Source organism: Euprymna scolopes, chromosome 29, assembly GCF_053919585.1.
Source record: "Euprymna scolopes isolate OS-2025 chromosome 29, ASM5391958v1, whole genome shotgun sequence".
NCBI lineage: Eukaryota > Metazoa > Mollusca > Cephalopoda > Sepiida > Sepiolidae > Euprymna > Euprymna scolopes.
In genome coordinates, this window is record NC_136510.1 from 16,494,472 (window position 1) to 16,507,479 (window position 13,008).

Consider the following 13,008-nt stretch of genomic DNA (forward strand, 5'->3'; position numbering starts at 1 on the left):
ATCCTACGAACACTTTGCCTCTCCTAATACAAATTGTTGGTAGTAAATAAAGTCGGTTCTCAACCTTCAATATTCGTCTGTCTTTAATTATATGGAGTTAGAATCTACACATTTCCAACGTTGTTCATTTCATGTATTCTTGGTTGTGGCCTCTATGGCATCCTTTTCCCACCCCTAATCCTTTCCATAAACACACTTATTTTGTGCTTACTTTTTAAAATTAAATGTTTTTAACTCTTTTTCAAATTGTTTTTATAACATGTTTTATTAATTACTTGTTCTTATATATATATATATATATATATATATATATATATATATATATATATATATATATATATAATTATTTTTTTACTATAATAATTAAATACCTACAGACACAGACACTAGTGTTTCATTCTTTCGGGATTCTTCAGTGCAGGGTGTCACGATTACTACCAGTCGAACGATTCGAACCCCGCGACACGAGACATCTCTGGCTCGATTAGCGGGGGCCGTATCCGTTCGGCTACCATTAATCGTGTGAAATAGCGTTGAATTTTAAACATTTTAATTTAAATGTTCATTACGTCAGACAGACAGTGATCAAATCGTTATACGATGATCTACGCATAAGAGCTAAATTGACCGACTTTTTAATTCAACAGAAAGTGCTCAACGATAAGAAACGTATTTCTTAAAGGGGCTGTCATAATTATTTTTTTACTATAATAATTAAATACCTACAGACACTAGTGTTTCATCCTTTCGGGATTCTTCAGTGCAGGGTGTCACGATTACTACCAGTCGAACGATTCGAACCCCGCGACACGAGACATCTCTGGCTCGATTAGCGGGGGCCGTATCCATTCGGCTACCATTAATCGTGTGAAATAGCGTTGAATTTTAAACATTTTAATTTAAATGTTCATTACGTCAGACAGACAGTGATCAAATCGTTATACGATGATCTACGCATAAGAGCTAAATTGACCGACTTTTTAATTCAACAGAAAGTGCTCAACGATAAGAAACGTATTTCTTAAAGGGGCTGTCATAATTATTTTTTTACTATAATAATTAAATACCTACAGACACTAGTGTTTCATCCTTTCGGGATTCTTCAGTGCAGGGTGTCACGATTACTACCAGTCGAACGATTCGAACCCCGCGACACGAGACATCTCTGGCTCGATTAGCGGGGGCCGTATCCATTCGGCTACCATTAATCGTGTGAAATAGCGTTGAATTTTAAACATTTTAATTTAAATGTTCATTACGTCAGACAGACAGTGATCAAATCGTTATACGATGATCTACGCATAAGAGCTAAATTGACCGACTTTTTAATTCAACAGAAAGTGCTCAACGATAAGAAACGTATTTCTTAAAGGGGCTGTCATAATTATTTTTTTACTATAATAATTAAATACCTACAGACACTAGTGTTTCATCCTTTCGGGATTCTTCAGTGCAGGGTGTCACGATTACTACCAGTCGAACGATTCGAACCCCGCGACACGAGACATCTCTGGCTCGATTAGCGGGGGCCGTATAAGGCATAACCGAACTTAGGATTGAGGCTCTCCTTACTATAACATTTTTCTTTTTGCCACCACTTCAACTTAGAGTTACTACTGGGATTAATCAAGGGTTTGTTTTTGTCAAGATCATCAAATAAACTCCAGAATTTCTTTTTAATGGCAAAGATTACTGTCTCCGTCTCCTCTAAAGTAATGGTTACCATTTTGTCATATGCTCTCTGGCTCAGAAGTGGGTGATCATTCTATGTTAAATTTATATGGGAAAGTGACCACTCACACACACTCTATATAGTAGAAGAAAGGGTACTTATGTATATTTGGTACCGTGCTGAAATAATGAAAGAAAACAATTCACTTATTGTGATTTTTATTTTTTCAAAATTTTTAAAAGCATTTTTATATTCGTTTAAAAGAAAACCTGATTTATGTTTTTTTTTTTTTTTTTTTTTTTTTTTTTGCTTTCCCATCCCCTCTTGTAACTCCATGTTTGTTTTTAATCTGCACTGGACTGAACTACTGCCATTATCCAAATAACAATCTTCTTATCTCATAAAATGGTGTCATTTAAAAAATTTTCATCTGCCATTTGATTTAATTTTTGTAATATCGTGCTTTACAATTTAAAAATCATCTTATTGGTTCAATGCAAATATAACTTTATTTAAAATTTAGCAGTTTGAAAAGACTAAATAAGTGCATTTATTTTTAAAAATAAACAATTTTATTATTAAAATTCTCATTTTCGAATCGTAACAGATCCTTCATCAGGAAAATCCAGGCAGTATTTTTTTTTTCCTTTTTTTTCGTGTCATGGGGATCGTAGAGCCTGGCACGCCTTCAAAGATTGAAAATTGAGGTTTAAATGTCCGAATGTTAAGTGTTGGTCGTTTGCATGATTCAAAATAAGTGGATTTCTTATTATTTTGATTCATGTGTACGACCAACGTTTAAAAAAACAGAGCAAAATACCCTTGAAATCAATTTGTAAAATGTAAGTCTTTAGTTGGTCCTCTTGTGCAGGGTTTCCCAAACTTTAGGACACCATGAAGCCCCTGAGCAAGGCAAAGGTTTTTCACTGAGTACTAACAAGATAATTTCTAAAATAAATATGAAAAACATTAATTTCAAATTTTAAAACTAACTAATGATAATGTTTACAACCATTTTTTTTATTTTTGATTAATCAAAAATTGTTGCGCATTTTATTAATTTATTTTCTTTTTCATAAACCATCCTGAAATATCTATTTCCTGTAAAAACAGATCAATAATTAAATTCTGCAGCGATTTAATTTTTCCATATAAAGCATTTGGTCCTCTTTAAGAAAGGGCTTCCGGTGCCTCTCAGTCTCACTGACGTAGCCCCAGGGCTCTATGGAGCCCACTTTGGTTAACACTGCTCTTGTGCCCATTGACCAATTTTAATAATGGACGAGAATTATACACATGAAATCATGTTAGAATATGGCAGCATTTCTGATTCTCCACCTTGCAGAAAAGGGGGAGATAATTAGGTGTCCTTTGCTAATTGCAGTATAGTACCTAATAGTGTATGACTAGTATAATTTATAACATTTAATAAGTGTTAAAAAATATTTTTTACAAAATACAACCATAAAATGAAGCGTCACTTTGGAATAAGGACAAAAATCTAAAGCCACAAAATTGAATTTCCGTTAAAAAAAAAAACAATGTTATTTACTTAATTTTTATGTCAATTTAAAACTTAAGCCAATATTATCTACTTAATTGTCATGTTGCGATTAGTAACATGTTACTATATTATTAAAAACCTGTACAAAACATGTACTTTGATTGAGACGCCATTATTTTGAGGAGAATGTAAAAAGACAGACCACAGTTACCGCCCTTGTTTATTCTGCTTATTTTCAAAAACTGTTTCCATTAATAATTAATTTTCTACTTTATCATTTTTCGTATTTTTGAATAAGTTACTAATTTCGGCATGACAGTTAAGAAAACGCCATTGATTGTAATCGAAATGCAATATTTTCGATTTTCTTATTTCGAGGGAGCAATCATGCTAAATCATCTTCCTTGCATCATGAACGTGACCTTAGTTAACGCCATTATAATTCATATTCCTGTAATTACTCAGTTTAAGATTAGGCGTTTAGTATCTCTCTCTCTCTCTCTCTCTCTCTCTCTCTCTCTCTCTCTCTCTCTCTCTCTCTCTCTCTCTCTCTCTCTCTCTCTTTAATTTATCGTCTGTTCTATTCATTTATGTAATGTCGTTCTTTACTTGTAGCACCAAAGCCCTTTGATGTTCAAATTCACGCAGGTCTTAATTAATGAAAGCAAATAATTATATTTTGGACCAATCGGAGTATTTCCTGAATTTATTCAGAACGGCCTTTCTCCGAGCCACCTCTATCCTTTAAAAAGCCAGATTTTCGTTCAATAAACAATTGAAACTAAAAAGATTTCAGACAGTGCTAAAATACATCTCTGTTTAATCGCCACAAATCTACAACTCAAGTAACCATACACTGTCACACGCATACTCACACTTATCAAGCGCGACACACACACGGTTGCTTGAATCCCTCATCTGAAAAATACATCACATCAAATCACCTAAAAATAAAAATCTTCCAAAACTGAGGGACTCCTCCAAATACTATTTTAAAAATCCGTCTTATTAGTACAAAACAATTTATTTTATTTATTTTTTTTTATTTATTTATTTTTTAATAATAATAATAATAATAATAATAATAATAATAATAATAACAATAATAATAATAATAATAATAATAATAATAATAATTTATTTATTTATTATTCACATTTAAGGGTAGACAACTCTAACAATGAATACGCGATTTATCTCCCTTTGTCCTTTTTTTTTCAACATGAATTGATTATGGTGTATTGTTATTGTGAAACTTGCATTTAAGGATAAAATATATCAGAAACAAAAATTCTATTTCTGCATTCGAGGAAGATTCGACAATTGCATGGGAGTAATTTTTATGAGAATAGAGACGACAAAGCAGGTACAAAATATAGATTGTGCCACACACACAAAATATATTACCGAACGGCGAACAGGTAAATAATTCCTCACCTCCGCAGTCAGTCCGCACATAAGTTTCTACTTTTGGTAATTGTGGCGACTTAAGTCTTGGACCAATTGTGGTGAAAAAACAAAAAAATAATAATATATAAAAATATTGAAAAAAGAATCTGGGAAAAAAAGACGGTGGAAGCTTTTGTAATATAGACAACTAGGTACCTCCAACGTGCACGTGCGCTAGTTTTAACCCTCCCTATATGTAAGTACACTAACAGTAACACGATGTAACTGTAATTTAATTTAATATTATCATCCTAATGTTTTTACCATTTAAAAGAAGCTTCAAATAAACTGCTAAAGATTTTTTTTTTAATTTTTACAGCATATAAAAATAATGGAAATGCGAGACAAAAATCGTGTTTACATTATTAACGCTTTAAAACAACGTTCTTTTAAGCCGTGACGTTCGTTGGCGTTAACACACCCATGTTTTAAAAATCTAGCAAAAATCAAATAATAGTCATATTTTCCTGGAACTTTCGATATTTATTCATTATTAAATAAACTTACATATTAAAAGTAGGTTTCGTTAAATATATTAGAGGAATTTTTTTAGGCGTTCTACCCCCCCCCCCCCACACACACACCATATTTCATGTTACGAAAACTAAAAAAAAAAATAATAAATGTAGGTCGATAAAAATTTCAACATTTTTTAAAGCTTAAAAGATTAAAAAATTAGAAAATAGTTTTTTTATATATATATATGTATATAAAATCCCGTCATTTTTTTTTTAATTATTTACCTTAAAGTTGTAAATAAAATTGGACATAAAATCAATATTATTATGTTAAAAAAATAAATAAATAAACAAACAATTTTTCTTGATTTTTTTCTCTGTAATATAATTATTTGAATTACAACAACAACAAAAAAACAAAAACACAATTCTAAAAAATAATTATTTTTAAAAAGCTTTAAATGATATTAAATTCAATTATTACGCGATATAAAGTTTAAACAGCTTTTTTTATATAACAAGTTTCCAATAATAAAAAAATGTATTCATATAATAGAATATATGACTCTTGAGATAATAAAAATTACAAAAGTAAAATCGACTAAAAACATTCATTTGGATTTGATTATTTAAAATGACAGCGTGTGATATTCAAATTTTGCGCCGTTTTTTCAAAAAGACATGGACGACTGTAAGCACAGCATCTTTACCAACAGAACAGGTTAAAATTAATTTCATTGTCTGTGTAGTTCGTTATTAAAAATCTATTTGTTTTATAAAAGGTAAGTCTTATATTGTTTTTTATCCATTTTTTTTTTTTTTTTTGTGGTGTACATTTTATTTATTCATAAATTTATTCATAAATTTATTCATAAATTTCTGCATAAATGATCTTCCATAGAAATTGACCCAAACACACGAAATGATGACTTCACTATGAAGAAAGAGAGAGCCTGTTTCCTCCGTTTAACTATAGGTGGCGTTACTGTCTGTCCACCCAGAGCAAAACCATTTAGTTTATGCTTGCAAAAAAAAAAAAAAAAAAAAAAAAAAAAAAACGTAAATGTTTGAAAATAAACAAGCAACAAAACGTAAATGTTTGGAAAAATAAAACTTAAATATGTTTGCAAAAACAAAAAAAAACGTAAATATGTTTGAAAAAATAAAACTTAAATATGTTTGCAAAAACAAAAAAAAACGTAAATATGTTTGAAAAAGTAAAACTTAAATATGTTTGGAAAAAAAACAAAATAAAAACATGTTTAAAATTAAAATATAATAAAAACATTTATTTTTATTTCAAGGGTGCCATTATATACATTTTGTGCTTCCGTAACTGGGTGGACAGACAGTAACGCCACCTATAGTTAAACGGAGGAAACAGGCTCTCTCTTTCTTCACGATTACCTTAAATTCTATACTAAGTTTACTTAGTAATTGGTTATTCTCCAGCATATGTGCTGCTTCTTTCAGTTGTCTTACTCTCTACCATTCGTCTCTGTCTATAATTTTTACTTTGGACTTTTGGGGCTCAAATGCTGAACTTAGTCATTTTTTTATGCCTCGTTCACTGTGCACTTATGAGGGACCAAACATGCTTCACTTGTTATTTTATTTTTTTTTTTTTTTGTTCTTTTTCATTTTTTTTTTTTTTTTTTTTTTTTTTGCACAGCAAAACTCTTGCGGTAATTTGAAAATGTTGAATTAAAGTTCTCATGTAGCTGATGTCTCACTTGTTCTATTTTCGCTTTTTCTCACTTATATACCCCTGTTCCAAATTCGTAGCAGTGACCTGACATCACTGGAATCTTTTTTTTGTACTAAAACGGTCATTAACAATGTTTTTGTTTTTTTTAAGTTTAACCTATTTAAAACTTATATAAAGTAAAAATAATTAAATTAAAACCAAGATCATTTTTCTTATTTTGAATTATTTAATCAAGTAAAAATTTAATTGTTTTACTTGATTACTAAATTTAAAAAGCTATTCTAGTAAATTACCTAACAATTTAATAAACAACAATAGCGTAAAAATTAAATTTAACTTCAAAATACTATGAAAAAAACTAGCTTTTAAAATTTAATAATCAAATAAAAAAAAATGGAATTTTTTACTTGATTAAATAATTCGAAATAAGAAGAATTATTTTTGCTTTAATTTAATTATATTTACTGTGCAATAATTTATGTCAGTTTGAAATATGTTAAACTTTAAAAAGAAGAAGAAAAAAATTGTTAATGATAAAATAAAAGTCTACTGGCGTTGGCCCACTGCTACGAATTCGGAATAGTGAGCAACAAAAAACGATAGTAAAATCAGAAAAAATATCAGCTACATGAGAAGCCGAATTAATTTTAAATATGCAAAACCTTTTCTTCTTCTTCTTCTTCTTCTTCTTCTTCTTCTTCTTCTTCTTCTTCTTCTTCTTCTTCTTCTTTACTGGCTAATTTCATATAATCAATTTTTAATATCGGTAAAACCCAAATTATTTTAAATATTTCAGTTTTATCCTCGTTTCTTATCGTATTCTAATTTTGTTTTCATGCAGTTTTCATGAGTTTACTCGTTATTGTCATTTATGTTGGCAGGAGTTACCTCCCTTGGATCATATATTTCTATACAAGCAATTTCTCTCGTTGAGACATTCCCAATTTACAATTGTAATTCTACAGAATATTTACATTTACAAAATATGGAAAACTAGGGAGAAGCCATTTTTTTTTACTTTAAGGTGGCAAATGTCCTGTCAAGGGAAATAACTTATCTCGACAAAAAGATTTTTTAATTTTTTTTGTCAACTACTGATTTTAACAAAGATTTCTTTTCCATGTTAAGAAACAATAAAAAAAAAAATACAATGAAAGTATAAAAGAAAATAGGGTAAATGTTTACTTTAAGGTCCATTTAAAGAGAGAGATCAATTTCGGAAATAAATTTAATTTAAAATGATCTCGCATTTCCGGTTCGTTAGCTTAAAGACAGTAAAGCAATTTTTTATTTTTTTTACCATAAAGCCTAAGTCCGAGTAGCAAGACCCTCATTAAATCAAAACTTCATAATATCATTTTCATTGAAACAAAAAAAAATATTATGGTCGCTTCTTCTCCCAATAAATAAATTGTTTTTCTTTGATTTTGGTAAAAAATGTTTTAAAAATAAGATGAAATAAGTTGTTGTTGTTGTTGTTGTTGTTCTTCTTCTTCTTCTTCTTCTTCTTCTTCTTATTATTATTATTATTATTATTATTATTATTATCATTAGTAGTAGTAGTAGTAGTAGTAGTAGTAGTAGAGCATTACATTTTCTAAAAATACTTTTTAAAAATTTTGAATTAATCTTTTTTAATGTAAGTTTTAGTTATACCTATTTACTATGCCTCCCCACGGGACAGAGTTAGACACCAGGGTCATTTTTTAACGTGGAGAAAAGGTATAAAAATAAAAATTGTCTCAGTCGTGAAGGATTTCTCCTCCAACGAAAGAGAAGAAGAAATAGAAGTGCAGCATCTGAAGAACAGATACTACACTTTGATCTCGTCCTGAAGGCCAAGATATAAGAAGATATGTAAGTTTTAGTTATAGTCAAGATTGTTTGCTGTTTGTGATTTCCGGGTTTTTTTATTGTCCATTTGGCTACATAATTAGGCATGATCAAGCAGACAAGAAAACCATTCTTAACATGGGGGAAAGAAAGGGGGACTTTCACATTATCTAAAAGAGAGATGATCATTAATCGAAAGGGACCATATCTTGTTTGTCACTGTTGTCCCGTCGGCAGAACAAAAAGTTGCAAGTCAAAAAGAGCAGACAATCCTGACTATAACGTGAGTTATTACAAAAAAAAAAAAAAAATCGGTCGCTTCTTGTTGTTCTGGACATAAAAATCTCAGAGAACTAAGGAACAAACTGTTGTATCTGTTCTGATGCTACACTTAGCTATTTTGTCCATATGGTCAGTGAAAGAGAAAAATCCTTCTAGACTGAGGCAATTTTTATTTTTGTTCCAATTCAGAGTGCCCCTTTTTGAGGAGCTAGATTTTTTCCACATTAAAATCCTAACTTGCGTCTAACTTTGCCTTTGAGGGGAGCAAATAAATAACTACTCCAAGTATGATTCGAATTTCATATTTTGCAGATTTGTCATTGTGTTAAACCAATTTTTTTTTTAAGGCAAAAAATCTAGAGTTTATCTTTTGGCAAATATCTTTTAGAGTTTTGCCAAAAATAAGCTTTCAATGTCATATATGTTTTTCATGGCTGAATATTATGCTAAAATATGTGCTGAGATTGCTTGAATACAAATGCAGCAGCAACCAGTAGTTTGGCATCACAGGTTGCTCAAATGACGTACCAAAGTTAAATGAATAGAGAATCTCCATGACCTAGTTGTAGTGCTTTATCGTATCTTTTTTGTGCCTTGACATACCTTTGTTGTGCCTTGTCACGCCTTTGTTGTGCCTCAGTGTACCTTTGTTGTGCCTTGTCGGGTCTTTGTTGTGCCTCAGTGTACCTTTGTTGTGCCTTGTCACGCCTTTGTTGTGCCTCAGTGTACCTTTGTTGTGCCTTGTCGGGTCTTTGTTGTGCCTCAGTGTACCTTTGTTGTGCCTTGTCATGCCTTTGTTGTGCCTCAGTGTACCTTTGTTGTGCCTTGTCGGGTCTTTGTTGTGCCTTATCATGCCTTGTTGTGCCTTTGTTGTGCTTTAGTGTGCCTTTTTTGTGCTTTAGTGTGCCGTTGTTGTGCCTTGCCATTGTCTATCAATACAATATTTTGTTGATCTTTACAACATATTGTGGACTTTTACAATATAGGTTCGTTTTTTAGAGCATATCGTTTACCTTAACATCATATTGTCTATCTTTGCAACATATTGTCTAACTTTAGAAAATACTAGCAGGCCACCCGACATTGTCCAGTCATAAAATATGCTTAAATATGATATTTTAATTAATGCAGATTTCATAAAGTGGTGAATGATAGGAAAAATACAGGCAGAAAGTAAGATGATAAATAAGGTTGAGGTTAGGGAGAGGGGGCTTTTAACATCAGGCTAGTAAATTCAGATCTATAAAGGAGATAAGTGGGGCAAAGAAAAGGAATTTGGGAGGGGAAGATGAGTGAGAATGAAGGGATGGGGAGGAGAGAATAGTAAAATAGGAGATGTCCAGTTACTTGGTGTAAATAAATGTTGTTTGAAGTGGGGAGGGGTGGCTGTAAAAGAAGAAATTAAAAATAAGCAAATAAGAAAATACAGTCAGAATGAAGTACAATTAAGAAATGCATTTATATATTGGCAAAGAGATTTCAATAAAGGTGGTATTTAGGGATATTGTATGTATAAAAGAGTGGTTGAAAACGATAAAAGAGTATTGATAAAGTAAAGCTTGAAAAATGTATTATATTAAGACTTGTGTGTATCTAGTTAGAGAAAAAAAGGGTTAAATAAATATGTTTTTGGACTGGTTTTAAGGAAGGGGTATCACAAATGAAGTTAAGTGATGATTAAATTGGAAATAAAATTAGGTGAGGATATAGATGGATGGATGATAGTTCATAATAAAGTAAAGTGAAGGGGACAAAATGATTAGGGGGATAGAGTTTATATAGAGTAGAGTGGACGAGGATAGGGGGAATAGACTGGTATTTGGTTTAACCTCTCCCCTTTAGCAGTAACGTCTTAACTAATATACCCAAGGGTATTTGGGGTTTGGATGGTAGATGTAGGAGAGGCCAATAATCTATCTGGAGAATTTGTGGGGTGGTAAACAAAGTTAGCATTAGAGCAATTGGAAGAGAACTAATTTGGCAGGAAGACAAAGAAGGGTTTGGGGAGGTTACTTGAGGAATATTAGGAATAACATTAAAGTTGTTAGGAATAACAGGAGGAGAGTCTGGATGTAGTTCGGTTATGGTATAAACATAGATTACATCTTTATGCATGCAATTATTATTTAAAGGGTAATTCACTTTATTCTGGCAGTTACAATTAGTGGTGGGTGTAGAGGAGGGTAGATTCAGATTGAGAATTCCTAATTTTCTTATTATTAAATGCTATTATTGTTTGGGTTATATTAGGCATAGTTGAATATGAAATTTTAATTGAATTCTTATTCAAAATAGTGCTATATCTAAGTGGGTATCGAAATGAAGTTTCTACAATTCTAAAGAATTCCTTAGGTATATTATTTAAGACGTTACTGCTAAAGGGGGGGTTAAACCAAATATTTTCTTCTTTCTTAGACGGTTTTGGGAATTATGTGGTGAGGGTTATTTTGTTGAGTGGCCTTATTAGTCATTAGGAGTTATTTAAATTATGATTTAAATTGGGTAAAGAGTTTAGATTTGTCTTTTTTCGTGTCATATTATGTGTGATTACAAAGTTAAGACGGTTTGGGGGAGTTTGTTTTGGGTGAATTTGATTTTCTCAGAGTTTACCGAATTTAATAATGCATTATTGAAAAAGGTGGAGTTTTGGTTGAAAGTTTTTCTGTCAGCTGATAGCTTAGATATTCTGTTTGAAACAGAGGGTACTACTGATTTTATAATCGAATTAGGGTGGTTTGAAAATTTATGGACATAGAATAGAGAAAGGTTGGGTTTATGGTAGGGGTTATATGATTCTGACATTTAGAGTAACGTCTAAAAGTTTGATTTTTTTTATCAGGGTCTATAGTTATAGTGAAGCCAAACTTATTGTAAAAGGAGTGTAGTCTTTTAATGGTGTTATTATATTCCTTAGGTCTAGTTCTAGTTATAAGTATGGTGTCATCTCTATAAAGTCCTCCTTGAATAGATTTAAATACAAGCTTGAGTTCTTTCAACAGATCTGTGATTTTTGCGGAGTCTGATGATCTCGTGAAAATATCAAAATTATTGGGTGTGTCTTTCCCAGTCCAAATTTTTATTTTCTAGCTAAAAGGATTAATATAATTTCTAGATCCGTGAGATCAGTGCAATTTTCTTTTTAAAGATAAGGGTCTTATTTAGGAGAAATTGACTGGGAATAATTATCTATATCAAATGTTATAAGGCTCTGCATTTGTTTATCTTTAAGGTTAAGGAACCATAATTGGTTATATCCCTCCCTCTCTGGGAATGTTCAAACTCAATTATAGAGTTTGAACATTCCCAGAGAGGGAGGGATATTTTTTTCTTAATGTGTGGAATGATTCTATCAAGAATTCTTTTGCTTACTGCTCCCAAAGCTAGAGGGGAAAATCAGTCTAATAGCAGGGTGGCCAAAAAAGTTGGTTTTGTGATCTTTAAGTGTAAACCTTGATGTCCTTGGAGTTAGAATTTCTGCTAAGTTACGAATTTTCATTTTTTGAAGTATGTTTTTAGCATCAAGATTTTTGCTATCTAAAGTGTTAGGTAAAGCTATTTTATATGATTTATTTAGTTCTTTATACATGAGTTTTTTATATGTTGGGTAATCGATTTTATAATAGATTTTTGTCTTATCAGTAGGGGCAAATAAAGGGTTTTGTTTTAACTTTTCTAGGAAAATTGTTTATTTTCCTAGTAATAGGGTTGAAAGGGTGCTTATGTTTTTTAAATTTAATCCTCTTTGCCAAGTTAATCATAGCATTTTCAAATTAATCTGAATAGGGATTATGGTTGGGGTGGAATGGGGATTCAGGGCCATAAAATTTAGCTGCCTCTCTTTCAATCTTCTTATGTTATCTAGTAAAGTTGATGGGAAGACCTTTTCCTAGGAGTTTCGGGTGGGATACTTCTTCAGTTGTTGGTGTCAAATTAAAGTTATTGTTATGGTTCAATTTGTAGTGGAAAGTCTCCATCTAATATTTTTCAGGAAAATGTTTAAAGATTGGAAAAATTTGTGGGCGTAGTGCTAGTTCTTAGAGATAGGTATGTTTTTAACAGAGAGAGGGAAGTATTCCTTGTTGAACATATCTGGATAAGGTAA